This window comes from Globicephala melas, chromosome 2, assembly GCF_963455315.2.
Source record: "Globicephala melas chromosome 2, mGloMel1.2, whole genome shotgun sequence".
NCBI lineage: Eukaryota > Metazoa > Chordata > Mammalia > Artiodactyla > Delphinidae > Globicephala > Globicephala melas.
In genome coordinates, this window is record NC_083315.2 from 6,404,557 (window position 1) to 6,418,438 (window position 13,882).

The window sequence follows — 13,882 nt, forward strand, 5'->3', positions numbered from 1 at the left end:
CCAACAGGATTGGAATCACTGCTCTTCTGATTGGACTTGACTGAGTAGATAGGCCCATGGCTTGTACACACTTGCTATCAGAACAAGAGCCACCAGTGGAAACAAAGCTCAACTCTGATAACAGTGGGAGGCGAGGGGCTTCCCTGGTGGTCCAGTGGGTAAGACTCCACGCTCCCAATGCAGGGGGCCCGGGTGCGATCCCTGGTCGGCGAACTAGATCCCGCATGTATGCCACAACTAAGAGTCCGCATGCCGCAACTTAGAGATCCCACGTGCCACAACGAAGATCCAACACAACCTAAATAAATAAATATTTAAAAAACAATGGGGGGAAGGGCAGGAGGCACAGTGGAACACACCGTAAGAAAGCAGGGCTCTTTGAAAAGTGGGACGACTGCAGGAAACATGTCAGTTAAGAGTCACCTTCTTCTGGAGGATAGCCCCATAGGGAAAGCAAGGAAAAAAATGTAATCCCAACACAAGTCAAGCCAGGGTACAAGGAGATTATTAACCTTTGCTAGCCATATGTTCTCCCTCCATGAAAATATCCTCCTTGTGAGCTTGGGTAGAAGAAGAGCTCGTAGATAGTTTATTGTTGCCACCACGTCCTTCTTTAGCAAGCAGGTCACATTTCATTTTAAAGTCCCTGGTGTTAATTGCTCAATTTGATCAAGACAAGAAGGGGTTCCAATGGTCCAAATTCTTCTAACTAACTCAGTCAGTCAATCCATGGACATGTCCACTAGCTGGCCGCATAACGTAATGTCACGGCAGATAAAAGGCCACTCAAAGTTGGGCTGGATTGCATGTAATGTTTTGAATGGGCCCAGGGGTCAGCTGGGGTATTGCCATGGCACAGGCACAGTACATGGGCTCAGCTGCCCCAGGTTGCTATGTAGAACAATCCTTCCTCCATATTCTTATGCACCCTCCAAATTTCAAGACTGCCTCTTCAGTTCAGGGAGGGGTCATGATACCTGTGCCGTCACTCGGTTAGAGCGATAGCATCCCCAAGTTTGGGGGCCAAAGGACTCCCTGTGAGGACACTTGGGAGCCCCGATATCTGTTGACTAAGTATATTAGTCAGACTTCTCCAGAGAACAGAACCACTAGGATGTACTGCGTGTGTGTGTGTAGATAGGTAGAGCATACAAGAGGGAGAGTGAGAGAGGAGAGAGAGTGAGAGGGGCTTCCCTGGTGGCACAGTGGTTAAGAATCTGCCTGCCAATGCAGGGGACATGGGTTCGAGCCTGGTCCGGGAAGATCCCACATGCCGCGGAGCAACTAAGCCCGTGCACCACAACTACTGAGCCTGCGCTCTAGAGCCCACGAGCCACAACTACTGAAGCCCACGTGCCTAGAGTCCATGCTTTGCAACAAGAGAAGCCACCACAGCGAGAAACCTGTGCACCGCAACGAAGAGTAGCCCCCGCTCTCCGCAACTAGAGAAAGCCTGCATGCAGCAACGAAGACCCAATACAGACAAAAAATAAATAAATTTATTAAAAAAGAGAGTGAGAGAGAGAAGAGAGATGTACTTTATGGAACTGGCTCACACAATTATGGAGGCTGGCAAGACCAAAATCTGAAGGGTGGGCTCACACTCTGGAGACCCAAGGAAGAGTTGGTGTTGCAGTTCAAGTCCAAAGGCTGTCTGCTGGCAGAATTTCCTCTTGCTTGGGGGAAGTCAATCTTTTGTTCTATTCAGGCTTTCAACTGATTAGGTGAGGCCCACCCACATTATGGAGGGCAACCTGCTTTACTCAAAGTCCATCCATTTAAATGTTACTCTCATGAAAAACACCCTCACAGACACACCCAGAGTAGCGTTTGACCAAATATCTGGGCACTACAGCCCAGCCAAGTGGACGCATAAAATTAACCATCACAGCGTCGAGTGGGCAGCCTCATCAGCCTAGAAGACTGTCCCTCCTCAAGCATCAGAGAGTACCAGGCACAGGTAGTCTGTAACAGGGGTGTCCTTCTTTCCCACGTTGTAGAGCGGTGGCTAAAAGAACTAGATAGACCCCCTCAATCCATCAGAACACCACCTGGCCAGAATGGTATTCATCCCCTCTGGAAGTCACAGTGTTAGAAAGAACGAGAGAGACTAATAGTGCCATCTGAAGAAGGTCCTTGTTGCCAGCGCACGTTTGCATAGGGTCCTGAAGGAGGACGGAGGGACACGTCACGACCTCAGTAAGGAGGAGCGAATTGTTGGCTGTACGAGGGTGAGGCCAGGAGTGGACTGACACGGCTCAAACCCCACTCTGCTTAGATATTTGCCTTCTCAGTGCTTTGAAGGCTGTACCCCAGGCTTCTGTTTACCATTGGTTTCCCCAGAAATCAAAATCCCTCTAGAAAAACTTAGTCACGTTGTGGATTATGTCCACCTTTATGAGTTTCACAGGAGTACACAACGAACGGGAGACGGTCTATCTTGTAGAAGAATTTGGCAAAAGGAGACCTTGGGACTCAGTTCAGGGCAGTTAAGGTTCCCACTGTCTCTCTACTGAAAAGCAATCCACACACAAAGCCAGTAAAATCAACAGCAGAGCAGAGAAGAAGCCATTGTTACCGCTGCGGAGTGAACCACTTTAAGGGGACTTGTCACACCCTGCAGGCTTGGAAGTTCCGAGTTCCAGGTTTGCTTCCACTGAGCGAACCAAACCAGCAATCTATAGACTTACATGACATGAACTAAATCAGACCAAGCCTAAGAGAAATGAGCTCAGTGACGCTGTAACAGGTCCCCCATCTCTTCTCTCCCTGATGGCTGGCGAACTCCTGAGGGCAGGGTCCTGGCTTTGTTCTCTGCTGTGTCCCCAGAACCTGGCGCATCACAACCCCGCTCAGTAAACTTCTGTGGACTGATTTGCCGATTAAATAAAGTTCAAGGGCTTCCCTGGCGGCGCAGTGGTTGAGAGTCCACCTGTCGATGCAGGGGACGCGGGTTCGTGCCCCGGTCTGGGAAAATTCCACATGCCGCGGAGCGGCTGTGCCCGTGAGCCATGGCCGCTGAGCCTGCGCGTCCGGAGCCTGTGCTCCGCAACGGGAGAGGCCACAGCTGTGAGAGGCCCGCGTACCGCAAAAATAAATAAATAAATAAATAACGTTCAAAGCAATCTTTCTGTAAGTATGGACACACATCACAGTGGTCAAAAAGGAATGGGACTTTTTGGTAGGAAAGTTGGAATGTTCTTGGAGTGTTTAAATTTTGAAATGAATTTATTTATCAAATGGCCACCACCTCTGCCCGTCTGCTTGGTCCTCTGTGAAGTGAGACTGGGGAATGGCATATTTCCTTAGCACCATACAATGCTCTGGGGCACACTTGATAGGTAAACATGGCAGGGTGGGTAGCACCCAAACTATTCATTCACAACAGCCCTTTCCCTTCCTAGCAGAGAGACAGAAGTTCCTGGAAGAGTCTACCAGGCTGCTTAATCTGCCTGGATTTTAACTCTTTGAGGACAGAGACTGTATCTTGTCCCCAGAACCTATCCTATTGCCTGACACATACAAAGTGTGCTCAGATGATGGCTATCAAATGTTTATGTTCAATTTTTTCTTGCCCTGCAAGGAGACTGGAGCGTGGGGGGATTTCAGGAAGCCTGTGATAACAGAAAGCTGGTAAAGTGAGCAAAGCTGATTACACTGGAAAATCAGAAAGAATTAAGAGGATTAACAGTTGATATTGACAAAGAGGCAACACTTGAAGAGAACAACTAGAATATTGAGCAGGTGGAGGTGATAAGAAGACCAGAGTAAAGAAAGATAACCAGACCTCGAGTGAGTACTTACACTGCCGGGATATAGAACAGGTTCTGATTTATATAAAAAGATGGAGAGCAAGAGGTTGGGTCTTAAGGAGATTCAAAGAACATGGAAGGTAGAGTTCCCAATTCTAAAGAGCTTACACATTATACTTTGTGTGTGTCTCTGTGTGTGTGTGTCCACTGAGGCATTTTATGTGCACAGATGTATTACATCCCTAGAAAAAGAATCCCAGGATTTTCCCTCCTGTGTGTTTTCATATTGCTTCATGGTCCATGATGCCAGCTGAGGTTGGCAGTACAGTGAAATCAAACTGACGTGAAGGGAGCAGGTTATTCTACCATTTTTCCAGATCTTTGAATTGCACATCAAATCTGGGGTTGATCACTCCACACCAGTTTAGCCTGCCTGTGAGGTTCACAACAATTTTCCCAGCTCTGTGATCAAAGATTTCAAACTCGCCAACGTAACCATATGCTTCACCATCACAGTTAGAAACTGCATGATGACTTCGGAGGATGGCCTAATGAGAACCTGGGGTTTGCCTCTCTTTTCAGCATCATTGATGCTCTTGAGAGTATCTGCCAGGACCTTCATGGGCACCATGACAGTGACACGGAAAGATGGCGGAAAGCGACACTTTTTCATTAACGATAACCTGGACCAAGTGTCATAGCAAGAAATAATAATTTAATAATCAGGGATTCTTATCAGCTTAAATAATACCTATAATATGAATATTATAATTTTATATACAAATATATGTTATATATAAATATTATACATTTACAACTATATTTCCCTTTCATAAACTAAGTCATAGGTTAAAACCCCACAAGTAAACAACAAGGTCCTACTGTAGAGCACAGGGAACTATAGTCAATATCCCGTGATAAGCCATAATGGAAAAGAATATGAAAAAGAATGTGTGTGCATATATATATGTATATATATAACTGAATCACTCTGCTGTACAGCAGAAATTAACATGACATTGCAAATCAACTACACTTCAATCAAGTTAAGAAATAAAAATTCAAACTTAAAAAACCCCCACAAGTATATGTAAAATTTGCATTTGTCATCTTGAAACAGGAACTGACACATTTAGTGCTTTCCAATGAATAAGCCCTACAATCACCGTTTGAATGCTGAAAGCTCTCCAGCTCCTCTCAAAAGCCACTCATCACATTACAACTAACTATAAAGTGGACCCCAAATTAATGCCTGTACTTTCATTCTTGTAGGGGCAACGAATCCTGACGATTTGGGGGACATGAAACTTTCTCCCAAGTTTATATATTTCACTGTAGATGGTTTTTGTTCACACAGACCAACCATTTAAAAGATGTGTAGTTGTGTTTTCTATGCAAAAATTAATGCGTACTTCCGGACATAAAAATGGAACTAAATTAAAATTGACAAATAAAAATAAAATTTGAACTGTGCTCACATGTCAACAAGCAGCTGAATTTGTTTTGCCTTGAATAAGATGAAATTATAATGAGGCCTTGGTTACAGTGATGTCCATGTCGGGGTAAAGTCTGACATCTATTCAATTTTGACTTTTCTTTCTGATGGCCGTAACTGCTGAAAAGTCCAATACACGAAACTCTGAGGAGGTGTTCAATAAAATCAGAATTCTATAGTTCATTGTGAGACAGGCCTGGGGCCCTTTGCTGCAGTGCTGCAATGCTTGCCCCTGGACAAATGTCTCCTCGAGCTACAAAACACAAGTAAACTATAAGGGACTAAAAATAACTGTGTGCGTGCACAGTTGGGGCAAATTCTGGCCAAAAGATACAAAAAGACCAAAAAAAGCCCAACTGCCACTTCTGAAGAGCCGGGAGCAAAAACAAGGTGTCGGGAGCAAAAGCAGGGTACTGGGCATGGCCCCTGCACTCAACACCACAAAGTGGTGGGCAAAACACCTAAGCCACCCTTCCGGCCCGACCCCTGGACCCATCCCTACCCTCACCCCATATAGGGAACCAGCCTGCCTCCCTCAGCAAGGGAACTTGTTGCTTGTCCTCACTCCCCTCTGCTGCAGCAGGGGCCCTAATAAAGCCTTGCCTGAATTTCTTGTCTGGCCTCTGATCAATTTCTATTGATTAAGGAGGCCAAGAACCCTGATTGGTAACAACTGTGTTAGAAGAGCCCAGGCTTATGTCAAGATTCCCTGGAAACCCCAATTCTTTAAATGTAACTAATGCCCCATCATTTCCTTTGTCTATGAGGTGACCTTAGGAAAAATCTGCAACCCTGATACTGTCCTCAAAGATAAGAATTTTTTGAAAAGGAGACAAGTCATAAGCAGAGACCTTAGGGCTTATGCTGTTAGGAGCCTCCAACCTTCTCATCCCCTCACTCTCTCGTCTTCTCTTTCACAACCCCTCAATCCTATTTGCTTCCATACTTGAGTCCTTGCCTATTCCCACCCATCAACAACCTTCTCCAGAGTTCAACCAACTCTGTGTCCCTATGCAACAGCCAAGGAGGACCCCAAGCCCACTGCTGCCAGAGAGAAGGACGGCAACCCAAGTGTGGTCTGAACCATTTCCCGCCAGAAGCACCGTTAACACCGTGATTGGGTTTTGTAACAGACGGTTCCCTTATGAAGCCATTATGAGCAAACCAGGTGGGCTGGCCTTTGGGCTAATCCCATTTGTTCCTATCAAAAAATACGGTCCAAGTTCCACACAACCCATAAACACTGGCTTTGGTAGCACCGTGTGTTCAGAGCCCAGGTGCTGCTTTCAGAGGGAGTCACATTTGTTCATAGACACGAGTTGCACCCTCTTTAGTTTTACTAGAACAGGGCCGAGATGCAGGTTTATTTTATTCCTGTGGGAATAAATATATGACTGAAGCCTATCTGTGGCCCAGGTGTCAGATACAGAAGTTAACATTAAAAGAAATAAAAATGGAAGGTAAAATCTTCTAACCATCTTTTTCCACTGCCAGGCAGGTTTCTATTTTCTTAATATTTTGTTCTAAGAGCAGAGCGGAGAGCTGCCATTTTCACTGTGCTATCCCACAGAGCCTTCTTGGGCCAACTAAGCTAACAGGGAAGCTGAAGGCATCATGGGTTGTCTCTGATTAGAGAACTAACCTTTCTCCTGACTGCCATCTTCCCAATTTGGTAAAAGTTGAGCCTTACTGGGCTACATCTCAACGGATTCCTAATTAGCTTTGGCCTTGTGTCCTTAGAGGCTAAGATCTCTGTAGAACATTAAGTTGGACATGGAGAGAATGTCCTTGGAAGTGTACACACTCAGACAGAACGTAACTCCCCGTGCATTTTCAGGTCTTAAATCGCTTCACTAGTATCTCCACTCTTAGCTGCTAGTTAATGAGAATGAAGCCGCTGTTTTAAATCTGCTGGATAATGTATGACTAATTGAAGACATACAGGTTTGTCTTGCCTCTCACACTATTATAATCTCGTGGTCCCGCCAAACGCACAAATCTTCATCACAGCAAGCTCTGTGTTTGTGGTGGCAAACCTCCAAAACAGTGTTGTTTGGCAAAAACAGGAGTGTTTTTAGCAACAAAATCCAAGACAATTGTGTGCTAAAACGTGAACCCAGTATAGCGAGGGCCAATTAACTGAGCATCTGTTGCATCTGGGCCCAAGCTATTAACCTCAATCTTGATTATCTTCACGTGTAAAACAAAGGAATCCCAGGTCTAGGCGTACTTTACTTTTTTTTTTTTTTCCACATAAATCAGAGATCCAAATTTGTCTGCAAATGTTCTCTGGACGTCTGAAGCCCTTTGGATAATTCAGTGGAGTTTTCTGTTTGCTTGTTTTAGTTTCTTGTGAAATGTGTTCTTTAAAGGTCTACTTAAATGTTTAGGTTTATATGCCTAATATAAGAAATCATCTGTCAGATGGCACGATTTTGAATGAAACTAAAAGAAACTCCAAGTCAAAGTGACTTAATAAAGAGTATTTAGGACTCACGTACCTGAAAAGTCGAGGAGTGAGGAAGACATCAGACGCGGTGGACTTAGAACTTTAGCTCCGTTTATCTGTGCTTTCAGTTTCCTACTCCAGGATGGCTGCCAGCAACTGGGGTTACGTACCACCTCTTCCCTAACCTGGAGGAGAAAGCGCCTCACCTCGCATCTCTCGTTCTATAAACCTGAACGAATCATAGTAGCTATTAGAATGCCAGGCGTTGATTGGTTTATGCCTGGGGCACGAGCTTCATCCCCCCACCAATCACATGGCCGGAAAGAGGCACAGGCTGTTTGGCTTACGCCAGTCAGAGCCTCACCGTAGAGTTCCTGCTGGGTTCAGCCCACCTGAACCACCTGGATACTCTGCAATGGGGTGGGGGCGGGGGGCTGTGGTTCACCTAGAAATGGGAGAGGTGATGGATGCTACAAAAGCAACTATTGCATGCCAACGGCACCATTTTCTTCAAAAAAAAAAAAAAAAAAGAAAAAAACTGCTTTTTCTTTTTCGAATTGTCATGAGACTACAGATATTGTTTAGAAGCAGCATTTAATTTTTTTTTAGAGTCGAAAGAGAAAGATAGAAATAGGACCGTATTTATCTACACAAAAGAACAATTTTATCAATATTATCACGGTTAGGAATCCAAGCGTTCTGGAATCTGAGTCCTTTGATTTAAATTGTGTCTCCGTCACTTACTAGCTGCATGATATTGGGTAAGTCAATTGGCATCTGTGTCTCGGTAAATGAGGATGACAGTAGTGCCTACATCATCAGCACTAAATGAAAGCACACATGCAAATAAATCTTGTAGCAATAATAAGTGCGCCATGATGTTACCCATCCTTCACAATGTGGCTTCTATGGGCAGGGACCTCGCCTGCCTTATTCACTGCTGTAACCCCAGTGGCTGGCATATAATAGGTGTCCGATAAATACTTGTGGGAAGAATGAATGAATCTCCTTTCCTCCGCCTCTAACTCTCAACATAGGAGTAAAGAAGAGGAAAGAGTTAAGCAAATTAGAGGCCAGTACAGCTGGAGCCAGTTCTTGGTTGACGGCCAGCACGAAAATCCAGGAGGAACAGGGTTTGGAGTTGTAGAGCCACTTTGACTGCGGTTGGAAAAGTGCAGCTGACAGGGTCTGGAAGAGAAGAGAGAAGTGTTTGCTAAATCCCACAGCACGGGCATTTTTTCTTTCTTTCTTTCTTTTTAAGCCTGAGAAGCAAAGGATGAAACTGTATCATCTGGTTCAGTAACATAATCTTAAAATAAAATGAAAAAATCGGGGAGTTTCTCTGTGGGAAAAGAGAACAAGAGGATTCAAAGGAAAAAGACAATAGAGAATTTAATCCAAAACATCTAAAAGCATGTCTTTTTTTCAGGGATTTTCAGATATTGTCTACAGAAAGAGAAAAAAAATTGAAAGAGAGAGAAGAATACAACTGCGAAGATGTTTCAAACATGAGGACTCACATGAATCTTTAAAAAATACCTACAAGAATTCCTTATTCGTGCAGATAAACATGCTCAATTTTGATCCTCCCCCTTCCCCTCTCCCCCAAATCTTTATCAGCTGGGCTTCTACCAAGATGTGGCAGAATATGGACTACACATGGGCCCTGCTCAGTGAGAAGAAACAAAACTAAGCTAAACTCTGCTCCCAACACAAAGTAAGTGAATATTCACTTTGGAATATTCAGAGAAACTATATAAAACAGAAGTCGTGTGGAAGACATAATAAATGCACCATTTCACATTTTTGTTTTAAATACACTGTTTAGTTTAGAATAGCTTTAGATTTACAGCAAGCTTACCAAAAAAAAAAAAAAAAAAGTACAGGTAGTTTCCATATATACCCTGTGCCCAGTATCCCCTGTTAAGATCTAACATGAATATGTTCATTAATCATAACTAATGAACCAATATTGACACATTGTTATTAACTGAAGCTCATACCTTATTCAGATGTCTTTAGTTTTTACCTAGTGCCTTGCTCCAGGATTCCATCCAGGGTCTCACGTCACAGTTAGTCATCATGTCTCCTTAGGATCCATTAAACTGTGACAGTTTTAGACTTTGCTTCTTTTGGGTGACCTGGACACTTTGGAGAAATTCTGTGAAGTGGCCCTCAATTTGGGTTTGTCTGATGTTTTTCTTTTGCTTCGACTGGGATTATAGTTTGGGGGAGGTAAAGTGCCGTTCTCACTACGTCATATCAAGGGTACATTATCAACATGAATTACCACTGATGATGTTAATCTGTACTTTTACCCCCTTTCCATACTGTATCATTGGAAGAAAGTCACTGCACACAGTGTAGGGAGTTGTGCTCTACCTCCTCAAGGGGGCAGTATCCACATACATTTTTTAAAAATTCTAATGTATAGGAATTTGCCTCTTCTCCCCACTTATCTGTATATTCAGTCATTTATATTAGTATGGACTTGCATTAGTCTACTAGGGCTGCCATAACAAAATACCATAGACTGGGTGGCTTCAATAATAGAAATTAATTTTCTTGCTGTTCTGGAGGCTGGAACTCTAAGATCTAGGTAATAGGAGGGTTGGTTCCTGATGAGACCTCTCTCCTCAGTTTACAGATGGCTACCTTCTCACCATATCCTCACTGTGCACATACCAAGAGAGAAGGATTTCTGGTGTCTCTTCCTCTTAAAAGGGCACTAGTCCTTCGGGACTAGGATCCCACCCTTATGACCTCATTTAGCCTTATTTACTTCCTTAAAGGCCCTATTTCCAAATATAGTATCACCGGGGGTTAGGGCTTCAGCAAATAATTTTGGGGGGGAGGATACAATTCAGCCCATAACAGGGCTCAGAATTATTTATTTTAGACTTTGGGTTATAATCCAATACTATATTATTTATTTTGCTCTTCAAGTAGCCTGTGGGAGCTCTTTCAGCTGACTCTTGTGTCCCCTTGACATATCCCATCAGTTTGGTTTTTGAGCATTTCCTTATTTTCTGTGCTACAAGGTACCCCAGGTTCATCTTGTATATTACATGCTCCAGCCTTAGAATCAGCTGTTTCTCCAAAGCAGCTGAATTCCTTCTATTGGACAATGGTATCAGAAACCCAGATCTGGTTCCTGGGTTTGCTTGTTGCTGTTGAGTGCTATTGCCTCTAGGCCCTCTCGGCAGTAGCAGTTCTTTTAGTGCTTTTTATGTTGACTTTTCAGAGTCTGATATAGTGTCTTGTCCCAAACCTAAAAAGGAGAAATAGGTTGATAGAAAAGGTAAGTTCTTGGGAATCAGACAGAAATCCTGTGATTTATCATCAGGTTTCACCACTTACCAGACAAGTAACCTCCTGCAAGTTACTTAACCCCATAAAGTTTAGGTTTCCTTATTTTTAAAATGGAATATTTAAAAATATGTTAAGAGATTATGTACATAAAGCACAAAGCAAACCATAAAGCTCATGATCAATAAATATTAGTAACCCCTTATCATATCATGGGCCACCTATTATGTCTGCAATTTGGACTTTTGAGCAAGAGATAATTGCACAAAAACTACTTTGGTAAGTAGTTTTCTCCACATGCAAAATCCAATGCAAGAATAAGTTGACTTATTTATGAAGATTCTGTCCTGTATTTCAAACTAGCTATTGGACAACTCTAAATGGGTATATAGATATTACTTCAAATTTGAAATATTTTAAGCTAAATTCTTTTCCCTAAACTGAGTCCCACATTGGAATTTTTTTTTTTTTTTGGCTGTGCTACGTGGCTGGTGGGATCTTAGTTGCCCAACTAGGGATTCAACCCGCCCCCATGGCAGTGAAAGCTCCAAGTCCTAACCACTGGACTGCCAGGGAATTCTCCCAACATTAGATTTTTACATTTCTAAAAGGAGTAGTACCATAGTTTATCCTAATTATCCAGATTCAAACTCTGATAATACCAGACTAGATATTTCAGACTAACCCTACGGCTAAGTATAATTTTAAAATATTGACAAAGGAGACAAAGAAAGAAAAATACCATATTGCTTATATGTGGAATCTAAAAAAAAAAATGGTATAAATGAATCTATTTACAAAACAGAAATAGAGTCACAGATATACAAAACAAACTTATGGTTACCAAGGGGGAAGAGAGGGGCATAAACTGGGAGATTGGGATTGATATATACACACTACTATATATAAAATAGATAACTAATAAGAACCTACTGTATAGCATAGGGAACTCTATTCAATACTCTGTAACGACCTATATGGGAATAGGTTCACTTTGCTGTACAGCAGAAACTAACTCAACATTCAATAAAAATTAATTAAATTTTTTTTAAAATAAAATATTGACAAAGTATCTTTCGATAGTCTTAAAGACATAGGAGCATTTATAAGTCATTAAGGAATTGTCAAGCCAGTGACCAATAGAAGAAGGAAATTCAGAGAGGGTAGTCAATATCTGGAGCCATTTTTCCCTAGAATAATTTTCTATTCCTCTAATGAAATGGAATACTGAGAGGCTGGGGTGGATAGAACTTAATGGGACGAAGGGAACAAAAATCGTAATCCATGGTCTTGCAAAGAGGTTGTTCAATGGCAAATACTCCATATTTGCCATTGAACGTCTATACTCTAAGGAGGAATTGGAAATAGATTGGCCCTCCCAGGGACTGAAGCTCAGCTTCAAGTCATCTCAATCTCTGGAAAATGATTAAAATGAGTGCGTGGTATGACTGCTCATAGTCACCTGCCAAAAATAAGCGTTAAATACTATTTGAATGAAGAGGACATCACTGCAGGGCTCAAGTTACTTGTGTAGTTTTTCATATATGATACCCTGGCATTTAATTTTTTTAATATGTTCTTATTTGAAAGGCACCAAGTAAACAAGATAATGTGATCAAAACACAAGAGAAACAACAGATGATATAAATAAACCCCTCCCCCATAATTCACATAATGAAGTTAACAGACACAATCTTTAAAATAACTCCAAAAATGTTTAATAAAACAAAAACCAAGATTGAGATCTTTGACAGTGAACTGGAAACTATAAAAATAAAATAACCTATGGCAATTCTTTAACTTAAGGGTACACTAACCAAATTTTAGAATTTGATGGACCAATTTAGTAGCAGATTAGTCACAATTATAGAGCTAATCAGTGAACTGGTAGATAAATCACAAGAAAAATATTAAGATGATACATGTAGAACAAAACAGATGGAAAATATCAACATAAAATAACAATAGAGGCTCTACTGTGAGAAGGTCAAACATACACTAATTGGAGTCTCGAAAGAAGATGAGAGAGACAGTGGGAAAGAAGGAATACTTGAAGAGATAATAACTGAGAATTTTTTTAAAGATGAAAGATATTAACCCACAGGTTCAAGAAGTTCTATACCTCATGAAGTATAAATAAAAAGAAAATCACAACTACACATATAAAAAGCACTAAAACAAAAACTTTTCACTACCCATCCCCACTGCATTGCACCATCCTAATTCTGACCTTTATTTTTTCACAAGTAGACTAATATATTTATGTAACTACTATTCTCTATTTCTCCCTCATTTACAAAGCTGTCAAACTAATATTCCTCAAACATCATTTCTTATCCAGAAAATACTCAGAATTATTTGGTAACCTCTCTACAACCTGATATTGCCCAAAGGAATGTTAATTGAGAAGGATCAACTAAGACAGCAGGACCCAAGGTCCCCAGTGAAGGGCAAGCACATGTGGATAAGTGAAAGGAAAGATTACATAATTCCATGAGTACTCCATAAGCAATCCGAAGTGTAAGTAATAATAATGACTAACACTCATAATGCTTTTCATATGGACCCTCATAGGTTGATGTATTTTAACTCATTTAGTCCTCACAACTCCATATGATATACTGTTAGTATCTTCATTTTACAGTTGGGGAAACAGAGATGGTAAGTAACTTGCCCATGGTCACACAGCTAAGTGACAAAGCTGAGCTATGGACCCATATATCTGGCTCCAGAACCCATGTTCTTAATACCTACTGTCTCTGCACGTATGAGCAGCAATCGTTTCTAAACAGAATCATAGGACTGAGCTGACAGCAAGGATTAGAGTTCAGTAGAGAAATGTTAACAGTGTTTAGAGCTAATCTCTCACCTCCCAAG

The 13,882-nt window shown here is 41.9% G+C and overlaps 1 pseudogene; it reads right to left on the reverse strand.

Annotated features, from left to right (window-relative positions):
- Positions 1 to 3,994: 3,994 nt before the first annotated feature.
- Positions 3,995 to 4,383, reverse strand: LOC115839958 (small ribosomal subunit protein uS8-like; annotated as a pseudogene).
- Positions 4,384 to 13,882: the final 9,499 nt, after the last annotated feature.